The following is an 18,459-nucleotide window of genomic DNA, read 5'->3' as shown; positions in this document are numbered from 1 at the left end:
ATGTTGTGACGTCTAGGAAAAACATGTCATATTTTCAGATGCCATACACAACTCCCTATTTTGTCTTGTAATGGAAGAAAATGTTACATAACACATTTTTTATGAGTGGGATTGAAAAAAAGTAACGGTTTTGGGGAGGAAGTGTTAACTTTTTATATGCTTATTCCATTTAATGCTACACTTCTTATGACAACTGATGAATGCTTGCTTAACGTGCACCATTTTTCTCATTTACAGAAAGAAGATTCCATTGCCCTTCTGCCAGACGATTCACCAACTACTAGTATGTCATCATCAGCAGTACTTTAAGTACTTTAAAGAAGGTGGGGGCTCCCACACAGTTATTCTAATAATTTCATCTGTCTGTTAACTATTATTAAGTTTGAGTCATAGTAATTTCATTCATGGGAATGTTGTTTAAACTTTAACGTCATCTTCATTCATCACCATTGCTCGCTCCGAATACTATGCTATTAAAAATAAAGGATTAATGTTTTCATTTCTTAATTGAAAATAAATCTTTAAAACTAACAAACACTGTGTGGTTTTTGTTCACGAGTGAGTGAGCGTAAGGGTTTGAACTACGGCACTTGGCAGTCATGTTTTAGTGACTCAGATAGGCCGGGACTCGGCGGTAGTCTTCTTCTGTTCTTCTGGGTCGTAAAATCATTGGTCAGACATACTAGATAGTTGGTCATGGGATTGGGGGTTCAACTTCTGTTCGGACTGAGCTATGTCGAAAGTCGAACTGCACCTATCATCAACAATGTCCTATTTCTCTGGTCCATACTTCTTTGTGTGCAGAATAGTCCCTAAAACACTAGCGGTATGGGATGTGCTCCTCTCAAATCAAATAGGCAACTGCTACCTTTTACTTGGTGTAAACAATGACATTTTGTTGTTGGAAATTGTCAAAACACTTACATTAAGAAGACTGGAATAGACAGCAAGGGCAACCCAGAGGACTGCACTCAGTGCCTAGAGATTTTGCTGGATCAGAGTTTTGTTTCACACCGTTTGCCGACTGGGCACGCTTAGCTACCTCCACAGACCGACTCATAATCGTAAATAGTAGTAGCACAGAGAGTGATGGTAGAGGTAGGATAAGAATGTAGAAAGTAGTCTACATTAGAAGAAGATCAAAGACTATTTTGTAAAGCATAGAATTATTAGGAAACAGTTTGTAATGAATAGGAGCTGTAAAAGTTAGGGAAGTATAAGTATTAATATAACAATAAAACAACTTACTGGGGCAAGCAGAAGAGCCTGCAAGGGACTGAAATAAAGAAACACAACATGGATGATTGTTTTTTTGGAAATATTTGATTTCTTTGAACACAATCTAAAATTATATCGGGGAAACAAATTAACAACAATTGCATCTGATCTGGTCAACTAGGAGGATAGTAGTACAGTATTGCAGGATTCGCAGACCGTCTAATAGGAAAGTTATGTAATTCACTAACTACACCAACAATAAAAAGGTTCTACTACGACTGCCATCACTCAGCAGCACGAGACGTCGCGTGACAGACACAGTCCGTCATCATGATTGCAGACCACTAACAAATGTCCTATAACAAGTAATAAATAATATACTCAACGTATCAATCCACCACTATCTCTTCAAAGTGGCAGCAGCAGGAGTACAAAGAAGGACTAGACTTGAGTCTACTGTCTCTAGCATTACGCAGTAATGCTCTCAAATGAGTAAAAAGTTGCAAACAAGTAAGCATAGTAGCAACGCCAATAACCAGGCGAGCACCTGCAATGACATAAGCTATTTAAAGATTAATTTACCTGCGATGTAATTAAATCAGCAGCATTCGTACTCATCAGGAAAAAAATAGATTAGCAATATAACAGAGCAGAAGAAAAAAAGTAGTTATTAAATAGCTACTTACCAAGGCCAGGGATCTCCAATCCTGGCAGGTCGAGCATGTCATGCTCCCAGTCCAGGATGTCAGTCCACCGGTGCGTCACTTGCTGGTGGGTGAGACAGACCCCAGACTCCTTCCACATGCCCCGGCACACCTTCTCCCACAGCTGGCGACGCTCCCAGAGGCACTAACTGGAAGCAATCCGCCCACCTGCTGCCACGGTCTTAGGGAGGTGGACTTGGACAAAAACCATCAAGGCGGCCACCTCCACTGCAGAGATCTCCCAAGCCTGGACTTCCTCCCCCCTCAAACACCCGCAAGGGAGCCGGGTACGGGGTGCTGGGCCCTTCCCCTTGCCCTTGTCGGCTCCCTTAGCCATGGTCCCGGGCACAAGAAAAAGTAAAGAAGAATAGGTGTGAAAAAAATAAGAGAGAGAGAGAAAGAAATAAAGTAGGTAATAAAGTAACAAAAAGTTTAAAAAAACATAAAATATAGATGTAGGAAATTGTAGAGATAGATAATAAGCAAAAAAAGCAAAAAAAAAGTTCAGAAAAACATAGGATTACAAAGATGTAAGATGGATAGAAAGGTAGCATGCCCAAAAACCATAGCAATGAATGAAAAACAAGATGGCCGTGCCCATAGAAGACCACGTGGGTAAGTTCGCGCAATATTTTCCCCGCAAGCACGCAAAAACACACATGTACTCGTAATAGTGCGCTGCACACAATGCGAGATTGCCAATAGCGCCCGGAACCGGAAATACGCAACACGCACAAGATGGCCGTGCCCATGTACGACCGCATGGGTAACTTCGCGGTCTTTGCGCTGTAAGCGGCCCGCGAAGACGCAAAAAACACTGCGAAAACGCAAAAAAAAACAATCCGCAATTTGCACGAATTTGCGGATTGCGAGATCCATTTCGCGTGAATTCGCGCCCTGCGAATCTCTTGAAATTGCAGAAAAACGAATTTTGCAAAACTGAAAGCACTTAGCAGGTGCAAAAGTTCAAGCTAATTTGTAACCATTCCCTGTAGTGCTTCCTGAGGGGCCCCTACAGAGTTCAGTTGCCTACTTGCAACTATTCTCTGACCCTGCTCTGACCCTCACAGCAGGGTCAGAGAATAGTTACAAGTATGGCACAATTCTCACGTAAAAAATATTAAACTGCAACAGGAAGCACTTACAACTAAGGAAGCAGGTGCCAGACTTGAAGCTCAAATTCAGTGACACATTAAGCAGCCCTAAATTAATTCATCTCATTTGAGGCTGGGCAGGTGTGCTTTCCCCCCATAATCTGCAGTGGTGAACCAGAGGGTGCTGTGATGAACCAGAGGGTGGCAGTGCTGAACCAGAGGGTGGCAGGGATGAACCAGAGGGTGATGTGATGAACCAGAGGATGGCAGTGATCAAGCAGAGGGTGGCAGTGATAAAGCAGAGGGTGGCAGTCTTGAACCAGAGGGTGGCAGTGATCAACCAGAGGGTGGCAGTGATAAACCAGAGGGTGGCACTGGTGAACCAGAGGGTGTTGTGATGTACCAGAGGGTGGCAGTGATGAACCAGAGGGGGGCAGTGATGATCCATAGGGTGGCAGTGGCAAACCAGAGGGTAGCAGTGATGAACCAGAGGGTAGCAGTGATGATCCTGAGGGTGGCAGTGGCGAACCAGAGGGTGGCAGTAATTAACCAGAGGGTGGCAGTGATGAACCAGAGGGTGGCAGTGATGAACCAGAGGGTGGCAGTGGTGAACCAGAGGGTGGCAGTGATGGACCAGAGGGTGGCACTGGTGAACCAGAGGGTGGCAGTGATGAACCAGAGGGTGGCAGTGATGAACCAGAGGGGGACAGTGATGATCCAGAGGGTGGCAGTGGCAAACCAGAGGGTGGCAGTGATGAACCAGAGGGTGGCAGTGATGATCCAGAGGGTGGCAGTGGCAAACCAGAGGGTGGCAGTAATGAACCAGAGGGTGGCAGTGACAAACCAGAGGGTGACAGTGGTGAACCAAAGGGTGTTGTGATGAACCAGAGGATAGCAGTGATGAACCAGAGGGTGGCAGTCTTGAACCAGAGGGTGGCAGTGATGAACCAGAGGGTGACAGTGATGAACCAGAGGGTGGCACTGGTGAACCAGAGGGTGGCAGTGATGAACCAGAGGGTGGCAGTGATGAACCAGAGGGGGACAGTGATGATCCAGAGGGTGGCAGTGGCAAACCAGAGGGTGGCAGTGATGAACCAGAGGGTGGCAGTGATGATCCAGAGGGTGGCAGTGGCAAACCAGAGGGTGGCAGTGATGAACCAGAGGGTGGCAGTGATGATCCAGAGGGTGGCAGTGGCAAACCAGAGGGTGGCAGTAATGAACCAGAGGGTGACAGTGACAAACCAGAGGGTGACAGTGGTGAACCAAAGGGTGTTGTGATGAACCAGAGGATAGCAGTGATGAACCAGAGGGTGGCAGTCTTGAACCAGAGGGTGGCAGTGATGAACCAGAGGGTGACAGTGATGAACCAGAGGGTGGCAGTGGTGAACCAGAGGGTGGCAATGATGAACCAGAGGGTGGCAGTGATGAACCAGAGGGTGGCAGTGGTGAACCAGAGGGTGGCAGTGATGAACCAGAGGGTGGCAGTGATGAACCAGATGATGGTAGTGGTGAACCAGAGGGTGACAGTGGTGAACCTCAGGGTGGCAGTGAACCAGAGGGTGACAGTGCTGAACCAGAGGGTGGCAGGGGTGAACCAGAGGGACGCAGTAGTGAACCAGAGATTGCTGTGATGAACCAGAGGGTGACAGGGGTGAACCTGAGGGTGCTGTGATGAACCAGAGGGTGGCAGTTGTGAACCAGAGGGTGGCAGGGGTGAACCAGAGGGTGACAGGGGTGAACCAGAGGGTGGCCGCGATGAACCATTGGGTCGCAAACAGGCTGGACACGTAGAAACAACATGGTCGCGACCATTGCGACCGCACAAGTAAGTTGCGTTCCCGAACTTGTAACAAACCCTCGTGAACTGGCAAAAACCCTCGCGAACACGCAAAAAACATGTTTTTGCAAATTCGCACGAATTCGCAGATTTTGCGGATTGCGAGTTCGATTTCGCGCGAATTCTCAAATTTCGCCCATACTTAGAAAACACACATGCATTGGATGATGTCATCAGTGATGTCATTTGAGATGTCATCAGTGATGTCATGAGTGATGTCACTGACCATGTCATGAGTGATGTAATATGTTACATCATCAGCAGTGTATTGCAGGAAAGCAAGTTATAGTTAGCTGAACTAACTATAACGGGGGAATTTCAATGGTTTTGTACGAGTGAAATGTCCAGCTAACTATAACGCCCCTGAAACCTATGTTTTTTCCAGTGAATATATATATATATATATATTTTGCCACACGTTTGTTCGCAGAGCAGAACACAGGTGAGGGCGGTCAAGGCGCTGGGGGCGAACACCTCCAGGGAACATACACACACTCCTTCTTTACCAGATGGAAAGAAGCACGCCGACCAGGCATCAGGATTCAAGTTACTGGTTTATTCAGGCAAAGTGGCAGCACTGTATGCAAATGTCAAATCCACTCATTTGGGCTTTGGTCTGCCATGTAAGCACTTCATAAAAGGTTCTAAGGCACAATGTCCAGACGCATTTCAAGAACTCCTCGTTCTCTTTCTCAATGGCATTTGTGCTGACTAGAGTTCGTGTTCCCACCCATTCACTTTAAAGGTCCTGCCCCAAAGTGGGCGTGGCACATTGCATCTTGGGACCTGTAGTGCAGGGTCTGTCACACTCACCGTTAATACGTCGAACTCTAGCACAATGTCTCATTTCAACACCCAGTGGTTCCAAGTTAAAGCTTGTCTTGCAGCATGTCGACCAATGTTCTGAAATTTGCATCCATTTCACGCTTGCATCCTTTTTGGAAAAACGCTCGTCTGCCTTCAGCCAAGTGTGAACCTGTGCCTTTGAATTGATGCTGAACGTGTCGCACGCTTGTGCTCCACCTTCCCACGCCCACAACTTGCACTGGGGCGCAGTGATTGCTGGAAAACTCCGTGCTTGCTGGTAAACTTTGTGCCGCTTACCAGGCAAGTGCAGGCGGGTCCTGTTCTCAAAGAAATTTTGCCACACGTTTGTTCGCAGAGCAGAACACAGGTGAGGGCGGTCAAGGCGCTGGGGGCGAACACCTCCAAGGAACATACACACACTCCTTCTTTACCAGATGGAAATAAGCACGCCGACCAGGCATCAGGATTCAAGGTACTGGTTTATTCAGGCAAAGTGGCAGCACTGTATGCAAATGTCAAATCCACTCATTTGGGCTTTGGTCTGCCATGTAAGCACTTCATAAAAGGTTCTAAGGCACAATGTCCAGACGCGTTTCAAGAACTCCTCAATGGCATTTATACTGACTAGAGTTTGTGTTTCCACCCATTCACTTTAAAGGTCCTGCCCCAAAGTGGGCGTGGCACATTGCATCTTGGGACCTGTAGTGCAGGGTCTGTCACACTCACCGTTAATACTTCGAACTCTAGCACAATGTCTCATTTCAACACCCAGTGGTTCCAAGTTAAAGCTTGTCTTGCAGCATGTCGACCAATGTTCTGAAATTTGCATCCATTTCACGCTTGCATCCTTTTTGGAAAAACGCTCGTCTGCCTTCAGCCAAGTGTGAACCTGTGCCTTTGAATTGATGCTGAACGTGTCGCACGCTTGTGCTCCACCTTCCCACGCCCACAACTTGCACTGGGGCGCAGTGATTGCTGGAAAACTCTGTGCTTGCTGGTAAACTCCGTGCCGCTTACCAGGCAAGTGCAGGCGGGTCCTGTTCTCAAAGAAATTTTGCCACACGTTTGTTCGCAGAGCAGAACACAGGTGAGGGCGGTCAAGGCGCTGGGGGCGAACACCTCCAAGGAACATACACACACTCCTTCTTTACCAGATGGAAAGAAGCACGCCAACCAGGCATCAGGATTCAAGGTACTGGTTTATTCAGGCAAAGTGGCAGCACTGTATGCAAATGTCAAATCCACTCATTTGGGCTTTGGTCTGCCATGTAATATGCCGTGTATATATATATTCACTGAAAAAAACATAGGTTTCAGACATGTTATAGTTAGGAATTAGCATTTAAAAAACCTTAGGTTTTAGGGGCGTTATAGTTAGCTGGACATTTCACTCGTACAAAACCATTGAAATTCCTCTGTTATAGTTAGTTGTACTCGCTCGCCCGCAATTCACTGCTGATGATGTCACATATTACATCATTCATTACATGGTCAGTGACATCACTGATGACATCACTGATGACATCTCAAATGACATCGCAGATGACATCACCGATGACATCATCCACGTGACAATCAGATACACCTCATCATACACTGTACACTGGTATAACCTTTCATCACTCACTGTAAAATACAGAGTACCATATCTGAATCCATTGACACACCAATACAAGTTTCTGAAAACCCACTCAGTGATTACTAGATCTACACACACATCTAATCACTTACCTATAGATTCACTCATACATGCTGTCAATGATCAATAGAACACTATCAAATATACTTATACACCTATTTCGACATTACACAGCAGCACACATACTATTCACTTATGCAGTCATCCTACTCACTTATGCAAACAATTGATCATACTTAAATTTACTCAGCTATGCCCTTATACAAACACCACTTCATTTATTCATATAGATAGTAACTCATACTTAGTGTGTTATACAATCACTATTACAAGTGTACAGTTATCCATACAGTCACTCATACAATCACTGAGTCTTATGTATACTTATTTATATACAACAACTGTCACATACACTGCCTTTTATTTTTCTAGTTTGTTGGATATGTACCATTGAGATATATATTTGTTCATCACCACACCCATAAAGATATTCACTCACCCAAACAACTGTTATAACATGTAGTCTTAACCTCGTATACCTACTGAATCAAAGTCAAAGTCAAATTTACCTTTATTCAGTTGATTACAACCATCAAAGTGCATAACACAAAACAAGACAATTCAAAACAATATACATAAATACATAAATGTGACTCAGTTATATTATAATGCACTTCACAAGATTGCACTAGGACTTCATGTAGCAAAATTGATCCCCCAAACAATCCCTGGTGGGAGAAACCAGAATTTAGCACTCCAGCCCAAATTAATCAGACCTGGGACTTAGATAAAAATCTAGGATACAAGTTAGACAAACCAGATCTTAACCATTATCATACAAGGTGAACATTAAACATTTTAATAGAATAATAACTAAATAACATAGTTTAAAACAGAGTCCACACTATGGTTCAGTGATAACCTGTTCCTTAAGCCTGATTGCACCTATTATGTAACTTGCAACCCCAAAGCACACCACTGGTGACGCCATCATTTACAGATATGCCAGCGCTGGCCTGACTTGTTCAAAGTTATGGCCTCTTAGGAGGGGGATAATACATTTCCTGCGTAATAAGTCATAATAAGCACAGAAAAATATGAAGTGGAGAGTATTCTGTTCAGAAAAGTTGTCAAATGGACGGGGCCTTAACGACCCTTCTTTAAAAAACCCTTTCAGAAATGCTAGGAGCCAGGCAGGGAACCATATTATGCTTAAATTTTATTAAAACACATAGATGGTAAGGTTTGTTTATATCGGATCAATACGGTTGCAACTGTCTACCTAGGCTCAGCGTGACAACAACATTTCTCACAGTAAGTTGAACCAATTCCCTTTCCTCCCTTATCAACGTAGATCTATCCTGAAACTGCTGCTTAAGATCTTTAACCCCTTTGATGCTCATGACGATCTCAGCTCATCATGAGGCACGGTTGAACTGTGCTTATGACGAGCTGCGCTCGTCATGTATAATGGGAAAGCTTACAAATCAGCACAGGAGGGGAAAACCCATAGCAGCAAAGGTGTTAATGGCTGACTTGCACAGTGCTTTAGGATTCAGAAATAAATCAGGGCATCCAAGAATTTCCATCTGGGTCTTAATATAGCGGACCCATGGTATGTCTAACCCCTTAGGGAAATACAATCTTGGATGATCAGTTGATTAAGATTAGGTGTAGGTTGAGCCCAGATTCTCTCCCAACCCAATAAAGGGGCAACCGCAATCTGGTCGGAAATAAAACCTGCTCCTAGGTCCTCATGTATATTAAAAACTGGGGTAGAGGCCGGGACCGACATCTATGGAAAAAAGTATTTTCGACTGCCTGGATTTCTCGTGTTTCTGAATATCCCCAGATGTCACTCCCATAGGTCACCATTGGAAGACACTTGGCTTTATAGATCTTCATGAGTGCCGCGAGTGATTTAGATATTTACAACAAGGGGTGGTGAGGGACAGAGTCTTTGAATTAAGCAGAAAGCTCTCACCCAGTCAAGAGATCAGGGCTAGATCCAACACCGTTTTTTAGCTCACTGCACCATCCCAGTTTCAGAACCTGGCTGTATGCAAATTAGTCTGTTCCTGTCCCAGTGCATGATGGGAACAGGGCAAACCAAACTACAAAAGCCAATTCTTACACTGGGAAGGAAACAAGCTCCCGGGGACCGGTTTCTGCATTACAGCCGTCTTCGGCCCGGTTTGCTTGAATCCTGATGGTGCAATGAGCAAGGGTCTCACATCTGAGAATACCCTTCCACGCTTAGGGTGGACAAAAATATTTACAACAAGGGGTGGTGAGGGACAGAGTCTCTGAATTAAGCAGAAAGCTCTCACCCAGTCAAGAGATCAGGGCTAGATCCAACACCGTTTTTTAGCTCACTGCACCATCCCGGGTTCAGAACCTGGCTGTATGCAAATTAGTCTGTTCCTGTCCCAGTGCATGATGGGAACAGGGCAAACCAAACTACAAAAGCCAATTCTTACACTGGGAAGGAAACAAGCTCCCGGGGACCGGATTCTGGCATTACAGCCGTCTTCGGCCCGGTTTGCTTGAATCCTGATGGTGCAATGAGCAAGAGTCTCACATCTGAGAATACCCTTCCACGCTTAGGGTGGACAAAAATATTTACAACAAGGGGTGGTGAGGGACAGAGTCTCTGAATTAAGCAGAAAGCTCTCACCCAGTCAAGAGATCAGGGCTAGATCCAACACCGTTTTTTAGCTCACTGCACCATCCCAGTTTCAGAACCTGGCTGTATGCAAATTAGTCTGTTCCTGTAACAGTGCATGATGGGAACAGGGCAAACCAAACTACAAAAGCCAATTCTTACACTGGGAAGGAAACCAGTCCCCGGTAGCTTGTCTCCTTTCTGGTGAAGAATTGGCTTGGTAGTTTAGTCTGCCCTGTTCCCATGATGCACTGGGCCAGGGACAGACTGATTTGCATATAGCCAGGTTCTGAGCTGGGATGGGGCAGTGAGATAAATAACGGTGATGGATCAAGCCCTGATCTTTGGACTGGGTAAGAGTGGTCTGTTTAACTCAGACACTCTGTTCATCACCACCCCCTTTTCTAAATCGTTTTTGGCCACTATAGGTGTGGCAGGGTATACTCAGACATGAGTCCCTTTCTCACTGCTCCATCAGGATTCAAGCAAGCCGGGCCGAAGAAGGCTGAAATGCCAGAAACCGGTCCCCGGTAGCTTGTCTCCTTTCTGGTGAAGAATTGGCTTGGTAGTTTAGTCTGCCCTGTTCCCATGATGCACTGGGCCAGGGACAGACTGATTTGCATATAGCCAGGTTCTGAGCTGGGATGGGGCAGTGAGATAAATAACGGTGATGGATCAAGCCCTGATCTTTGGACTGGGTAAGAGTGGTCTGTTTAACTCAGACACTCTGTTCATCACCACCCCCTTTTCTAAATCGTTTTTGGCCACTATAGGTGTGGCAGGGTATACTCAGACATGAGTCCCTTTCTCACTGCTCCATCAGGATTCAAGCAAGCCGGGCCGAAGAAGGCTGAAATGCCAGAAACCGGTCCCCGGTAGCTTGTCTCCTTTCTGGTGAAGAATTGGCTTGGTAGTTTAGTCTGCCCTGTTCCCATGATGCACTGGGCCAGGGACAGACTGATTTGCATATAGCCAGGTTCTGAGCTGGGATGGGGCAGTGAGATAAATAACGGTGATGGATCAAGCCCTGATCTTTGGACTGGGTAAGAGTGGTCTGTTTAACTCAGACACTCTGTTCATCACCACCCCCTTTTCTAAATCGTTTTTGGCCACTATAGGTGTGGCAGGGTATACTCAGACATGAGTCCCTTTCTCACTGCTCCATCAGGATTCAAGCAAGCCGGGCCAAAGAAGGCTGAAATGCCAGAAACCGGTCCCCGGTAGCTTGTCTCCTTTCTGGTGAAGAATTGGCTTGGTAGTTTAGTCTGCCCTGTTCCCATGATGCACTGGGCCAGGGACAGACTGATTTGCATATAGCCAGGTTCTGAGCTGGGATGGGGCAGTGAGATAAATAACGGTGATGGATCAAGCCCTGATCTTTGGACTGGGTAAGAGTGGTCTGTTTAACTCAGACACTCTGTTCATCACCACCCCCTTTTCTAAATCGTTTTTGGCCACTATAGGTGTGGCAGGGTATACTCAGACATGAGTCCCTTTCTCACTGCTCCATCAGGATTCAAGCAAGCCGGGCCGAAGAAGGCTGAAATGCCAGAAACCGGTCCCCGGTAGCTTGTCTCCTTTCTGGTGAAGAATTGGCTTGGTAGTTTAGTCTGCCCTGTTCCCATGATGCACTGGGCCAGGGACAGACTGATTTGCATATAGCCAGGTTCTGAGCTGGGATGGGGCAGTGAGATAAATAACGGTGATGGATCAAGCCCTGATCTTTGGACTGGGTAAGAGTGGTCTGTTTAACTCAGACACTCTGTTCATCACCACCCCCTTTTCTAAATCGTTTTTGGCCACTATAGGTGTGGCAGGGTACACTCAGACATGAGTCCCTTTCTCACTGCTCCATCAGGATTCAAGCAAGCCGGGCCGAAGAAGGCTGAAATGCCAGAAACCGGTCCCCGGTAGCTTGTCTCCTTTCTGGTGAAGAATTGGCTTGGTAGTTAAGTCTGCCCTGTTCCCATGATGCACTGGGCCAGGGACAGACTGATTTGCATATAGCCAGGTTCTGAGCTGGGATGGGGCAGTGAGATAAATAACGGTGATGGATCAAGCCCTGATCTTTGGACTGGGTAAGAGTGGTCTGTTTAACTCAGACACTCTGTTCATCACCACCCCCTTTTCTAAAGCGAGTGATTTAGAGACAATTCTTTTTGCAAAGTCTAAAATAGCCCCCGACGCTCTAGCCAATGTGTTCTTTTTGTGTGTGCGCTGCTTGAACCATGAACGCCGGACATCAAAAAGAACCCCTAAATACGGGAAAGCAGGGACTTTTATTACTTCCATATCTTTGCAGTAGAATTTGGCCTTCCTTGCCTTTCCTGAACAAATGGACATAGAATGTGACTTTTTAAAATTGGTAATCAGGTCCAGGGACTCCATAAAATCAATAAAACAATTTAAAAGATTTTGCAGCCCGCTCACAGTCCTTGCCACCAATACCTCATCATCAGCGTACAGGAGTGCGGGGATCATTTTTGTGCCAGCTCTTGGGATACCTTTGCAACAGGAAGTTAGGGCGACCCCTGATTTATTAATAAAGAGTGTAAACAGCAGGGGGGCTAAAATGCACCCCTGCCGGACCCCTCTTTTGACAGCCCAGTAATTAGTTAGGCAACCATCTTCATTATAGCACACTGCCGCTGTTATATTTTCATGGATGGTTGCCAAAAAAGAGATCAAGTCAACATCTAAACCTATGTTTTGCAGGGTCGCCAGAGCTTTGATCTATTAACAAGGTCGAAAGCAGAGGTTAAGTCCATAAAGGCCAGATGGAGGTCCCCGTGCTTTGCAACTGTATACTTCAATATCAACAAGACTGAGACATTGGCCCAACATTCCTTTTCCTTGCCTGAAGCCGTATTGAAGATTAGAAACAATGCTGTTTTGGTCAAGCCACTCTGATAGGCGAGCAAGGACGGCTTTCCCCATAATTTTAGCTGCGGAATCCAGAAGCAAAATAGGTCTGTTACAGACTGGATCATCTTGTCTACCTTCTTAAAGATCGGTATAATAACCGCTTTGGCCCAAGAAGAGGGAAAGCCAGACTGGGTGGCTGCATTAAAAACATGAGTTAAAATTATTGCCCATAATTTAGGGTCTGCTTTTTAGAGATCGTCTGGAACTCCATCAGGACCCGGGGCCTTCCCCCTGCCGTTGACATAATCACCTTAGTGACTTCATCCATTGTAAAAACCAAGGGATGCGAGACACAGCCCCTGCCAACTATCCAAGCAGCATGTCCATTACTCACATCACTATAGACTCCCCCAAAGTGTTGGACCCACATCTCAGCCGCAATGTGACAGTCTTTAACAGGATTGGATGATTCATCAAATGTTCGACTGTTCACAACACTCCAGAACCTAGTACTATTTGCCAGAACACTGGCTTGACTTAGCTCTTTCTATGCCATCTCTTTTATCTGCTTTTTCCGCCTTTCCACTGCGGATTTATATTCCCTCCTAGCGTTCTTAACCCTATCAGCTAGCCTGGGTTTTTCTTTAAGCTCCTGCATGAGTACTTTATGTGTGCTCATACAAGTTTCATCAAACTACTTTTTATGTTTTAGGGGCCTTGGTCTACGTGATACCGTCAAGTTTGCCAATGCATGCCTTGTAATTCGGTCAAAAGCACTAGGAACTAATGATGGGTGGGAATCCTGATCAGAGCAGATATTAAACTCTTGTGCATAATCGCTAATTAAAATGGCAATAAAACTGTCAGGAGTAATCACTTCCCACCTTATCCTACAGGCTTAGGCCTAGATGTAGGTATTTTTATTTTACCACTTCTTAAATACCGAATTTTACCGATTCGGTATTTAAGAAGTGGTAAAATAGAAGGGGGGGATGTAGGTAATACAGAATCGGTAAATACCGCATCGTTAAGATTCGGTATTTACCGATTCTGTAAATACCGATTTGGTAATGCCCATTGATTCCTATGGGCATTGAAGCCCATAGGAATCAATGGGCATTACCGAATCGGTATTTACCGATTCGGTAAATACCGATTCCAGCAAGGGTGCAGGGGGTGTCACTTTGACACCCTCTAGCACCCCAAATACAGGCATGTGTGCCATGTGGCACACAGACATGCCCTAAGGGCATATCTGTCTGTCACATGGCATAGGTGTGCATGCACACCTGGATTCGGTATTTTACCACCCAATTGGATTGGGTGGTAAAATACCGAATCTGAAAGGCCTTTGGGACTCAGAAGAGTCCCACCTACATCTAGAAGTTACCGAATCGGTAAAAATACCGATTCAGTATTTTACCGATTCGGTAAATTTACTGATTCGGTATAATTGGCCCCCTACATCCCAAAAACCCATTTACCTGTTGGTAACGGCGGAAATCGGCCATTACCGGCCGGTAAATGGCCACCTACATCTGGCCCTTGGTCTATTGGAGCAATATTAGTATTAGTTAGTTGGGCCATGGGCCTAGGCTTATCGGCAGCAGGAATATTGATATCCAATGTCAATGGATTATGGTCACTAAGGCAATTATTTGTTACCCTTAGTGTGCCTAATAAAGTCAACAAAGAGCCTGAGACTAAAATATAATCAATGGTACTTTGGCGGCCTTGACCAACATATGTGGGTACAGGAGCTAGCCTATCCAACTTTACTGGGCAGATCAGATTATGGGTCGATAAAAAAATGTTCTAAAAAGGTCCCAGAGGCGGTATGTTCAAAATTAGTTAACCCCTGCGAACCGTACTCCTCATCTAGTTAATAGGGCAAACATGAATATTAAAATCTCCCAGGACTAATACATAATAATACATGCCAGCATTTTCCTCATAATTAGCCAAAAAGACAGTGAGGGATCTTAAATGCTCTAAGTCATCACCTCTCGTAAAGAATTATAAAAATTGACCACTAAAAAGGTTGGCAGATTCTTCCCTGTTATTTCAACTGCCAAAATATTGGGTGAACATGAATCTATCAGCTTTGCTTTGTATGACAATTTAAGATTAATTAAAAGCAATAGCCCCCCCCCCGGATCTCCCCATGCAGGATGGTATAGCATGTTTACAAAACGATAAGAATCTATCCAAAAAATAAGATTCTTTAGCCTCCCATGTTTCCTGGAGGGCTATAATGTGATAGGTAGCGAGGAAGAGTTCCCAGTTAATGTCCCCCCTTTTGGCCCTTAGACCCGCTATGTTCCATGATAATACTTTTGTGCAGCCTCCCTTAGTTGGCAGCCAGGAAGGACTAAGTTGGCACTGCCAGGTAAGGTAGGCTGGGGCTCCAAAATTGGAGGTATAATTGAAGTCAATGGACTAGCCAGGGGGACATGTATTTCTTCCGCCATCATTTCCGCTAAGTTCAATGTGACCGCTGGAGCTATGTTGCTAACAGGTAGTCAATCTTGAGTGTCTAGTCCAGACAAAGCCTCAAACCTATTTAAAACCGGGATTTAGGGAACTATCTCTTTCAGGGTTCTCAGTGGGGGCTTATAAAAATAACCCAGAAGCAAGGCCCAAATGGAGGCAGCAGGCACAAGTCCTGTGCCCTTAGGATCATTTGAGCAACCGCAGGGCTTCGGAAGTTAACAACCGCACAATCCCCCCTAATATTCTTTGGTGACTGCCGCACCCACCCAACTCTGCGCACCATTATGATATTATTACTCATGGCCTTTATGCCTGGATAGCCAATCTACAGTTTTATTTTGCAATTGGGTCCGAGATTCACAACAGCCAAGACCACAAAATAACTTAGCATGTTCAACAATTAATGATTTCTGATGGCCCCCCCGACATAGGCAGGTTCTGTTCGTCTAAACAGGAAACATTCACTGCCCACCTAACCCTTGGCCTCCTGTGGTCAATTGCGGGATGTCCCCCCTGACCCAGATGGCAAACAAAGCGGTCGCAACATTAGAGGGCACGCATTACCAGTGAGCTTTTTTCCTACCCCATGGGGCACATCCCCAATACAATCCCCCACAAGGCCAATGCTCCTTGGCAATAAGGGCGCCACAGGACCCATGCCTCCCCCCCCGGTACTGCTCTGAGTCCCAGTTGCCTCCGAATTATCCGAGACGTGGAATCTTTTAAAAGGAGAGACAGTTTTCCTTCAATCGCCCCAAATTTATTCAAGAAAGTTGCTAGGAGAACAGTGATTAGAGTCTCCAGGTGTTTCCAATGATCAAGAACGCCCCCATGTTCCATCAACATGGGGGAATCAGAGTGAAGAATAAGAGGCACACCATTGTTGGGTTTCGGGGAATGATTCTCACATGACCCTAGGACTAGATGTTTGAGTTTAGCTTTGGGCTTACCCCTCAGTGCCACACCACCCCTTGTATGTTTTGCAGGTGGTTGCCCGTTCCCTCCCTCGGTGTTAGTTCTCAACCCAGATTTATATGAACATACCACACGTTCCCTTTCTTTGGCCTTTCTTTTAGATCTGGTGGCTCGTTCAATTTGAGCTGCCTGGGGTGTAATTAAAGTGTGGACTTGGGATAAGGCAGGATAAACTGGGAGGTCTAATTTCTGGACAGGGTGAGACCCCATCAAGACCCCATGAGCGCTCAACCTGGGGTTTTGATTAGGTTCCACAATGCTTAGGTTATCTGCCTCTAATACCCCTAAATTGGGAGTGAGACCTTTCCCGGGTACGCCAGCTGTACTGGCTTCTAATGACTCCGTGCTTAAGCAAGTCATAGCTTGCAAAACACCCAAGGGAGATCTAATCATGGTGACAGCCCCAAAGGATGATCTTTTTTGTTCCACATATTATCCCAAAGAGAGTCTTTTCTCTGTAAGCTGGATTTCATGCTGTAGGACAGATTCTGCTCTTGATAAAAGCACGTCCAGCGTGCCCACCACACCCCCCCACCGTCTGTCTAGTAATTTTACGTTTAGTGGCCATTAATAAAAACAAAGATGCCTTCACAGTCAATCAGTATCTGCATCAGAAACGATTTTAACACCCCTAAAAGGGGGGTGGCCCCTCCCAGCCTCCTTCGGCCTCTGACGGCCTCAGACGGGCCTGCCCTTGGTCTGGGCTTCTTCCGGGCACCGTCTCGCATGCGTACCGTGCCGCGGGGGAGAGGCAGCGTTTTAAGCACGATGGACCACGCCTCCCCCCTCACTCATGGCAGCTGGGGAAGGCCTGGTGCACCCAGGGTGCTGGAGTCCTCGTCCCAGGTGAAACGCTGTGAGGTGATGGCAAAATCGGCAAAGTGTTCCGGTGAGTAGGGAAATAGAACGTCCTCAAAATGCCCCCATCCTTGTTCCTAGCGTTCTGGCCACAGGAAAACAGCAAAGGTAATCTCCAGCGCCGCGGGGGGAGAGGCAGCGCTTTAAGCATAGTGGATCATGCCTCCCCCCTCACTCGTGGCAGCTGGGGAAGGCCTTGTGCACCCTGGCGACTGGAGTCCTTGCCCCAGGTGAAATGCTGTGCGGTGATGGCAAAATCGGCAAAGTGTCTCGGTGAGTAGGGCAATAGAACATCCTCAAAATGCCCCCGGTATTGTTTCTAGCGTGCTGGCCACAGGAAAACAGCAAAGGTAATCTCCCCTACTGAATCAACTATTCACACATCTTTGGGCAAACACACACCCCCTAACGAACCACACACATATTCACTCCCCCATACAAATATTCAGTTAACTAATCAATAACTGATATAGACTTTCACGTAGCTAGTAACCAACAGGTGCAGCAGTTTTCACAACAACTGACAAAGTAATACAGATATTCACACAGTTTAGTCACTATCCAATATATTTAGTGAGACACTTTAAATTAGTCAACTAAACAGTCACACTGCTACTAAATCCTTCCTCAAGATAGGTATATATTCACTGATTCTTAAATGCAGATTGCTATATATATATTATATATATTTAAATAAGAAACCAAACCACAATCACTGTATGATGTCATCAGTGATGTCATCAGTGATGTCACTGACCATGTCATGAATGATGTAATATGTGACATCATCAGCAGTGGATTGTGGGCGTACGAATTGCAGTCAGTACAAGTAACTATAACAGAGGAATTTCAATGGTTTTGTATGAGAGAAATGTCCAGCTAACTATAACACCCCTAAAACCTATGTTTTTTTCAGTGAATTTCTACGGTTTTTTAAATGGTAATTCCTAACTATAACATGTCTGAAACCTATGTTTTTTAGTGAATTTCAAAGGTTTTGTAAATGACAATTTTTAAATGTATTAAATGTTATATTTATTTTTTTATACTGATTTACTACACTTTTGTAAATGGGAATGTCTAGTTAAATGCAATTAGTTACTTTATGGATTACTTTCCTAACCACAGGACTGAATCCTAGATTCAGCCCTGGACATCTCCTGTAAACAGTTGAGTAAAATCGTTTTAGTTACAGTAGTGATTTTTAAGGAATATTATTGTATTTTAAAAGTTGACACAGAAACTTTTTCAGATTGAATCACCAATGTTATCCTACGGGAGGAAATTCACTTAGCAGGTAAGTA

Source organism: Lissotriton vulgaris, chromosome 6 (assembly GCF_964263255.1).
Source record: "Lissotriton vulgaris chromosome 6, aLisVul1.2, whole genome shotgun sequence".
Taxonomy (NCBI): domain Eukaryota; kingdom Metazoa; phylum Chordata; class Amphibia; order Caudata; family Salamandridae; genus Lissotriton; species Lissotriton vulgaris.
Note: the sequence above shows the minus strand (reverse complement) of the source record.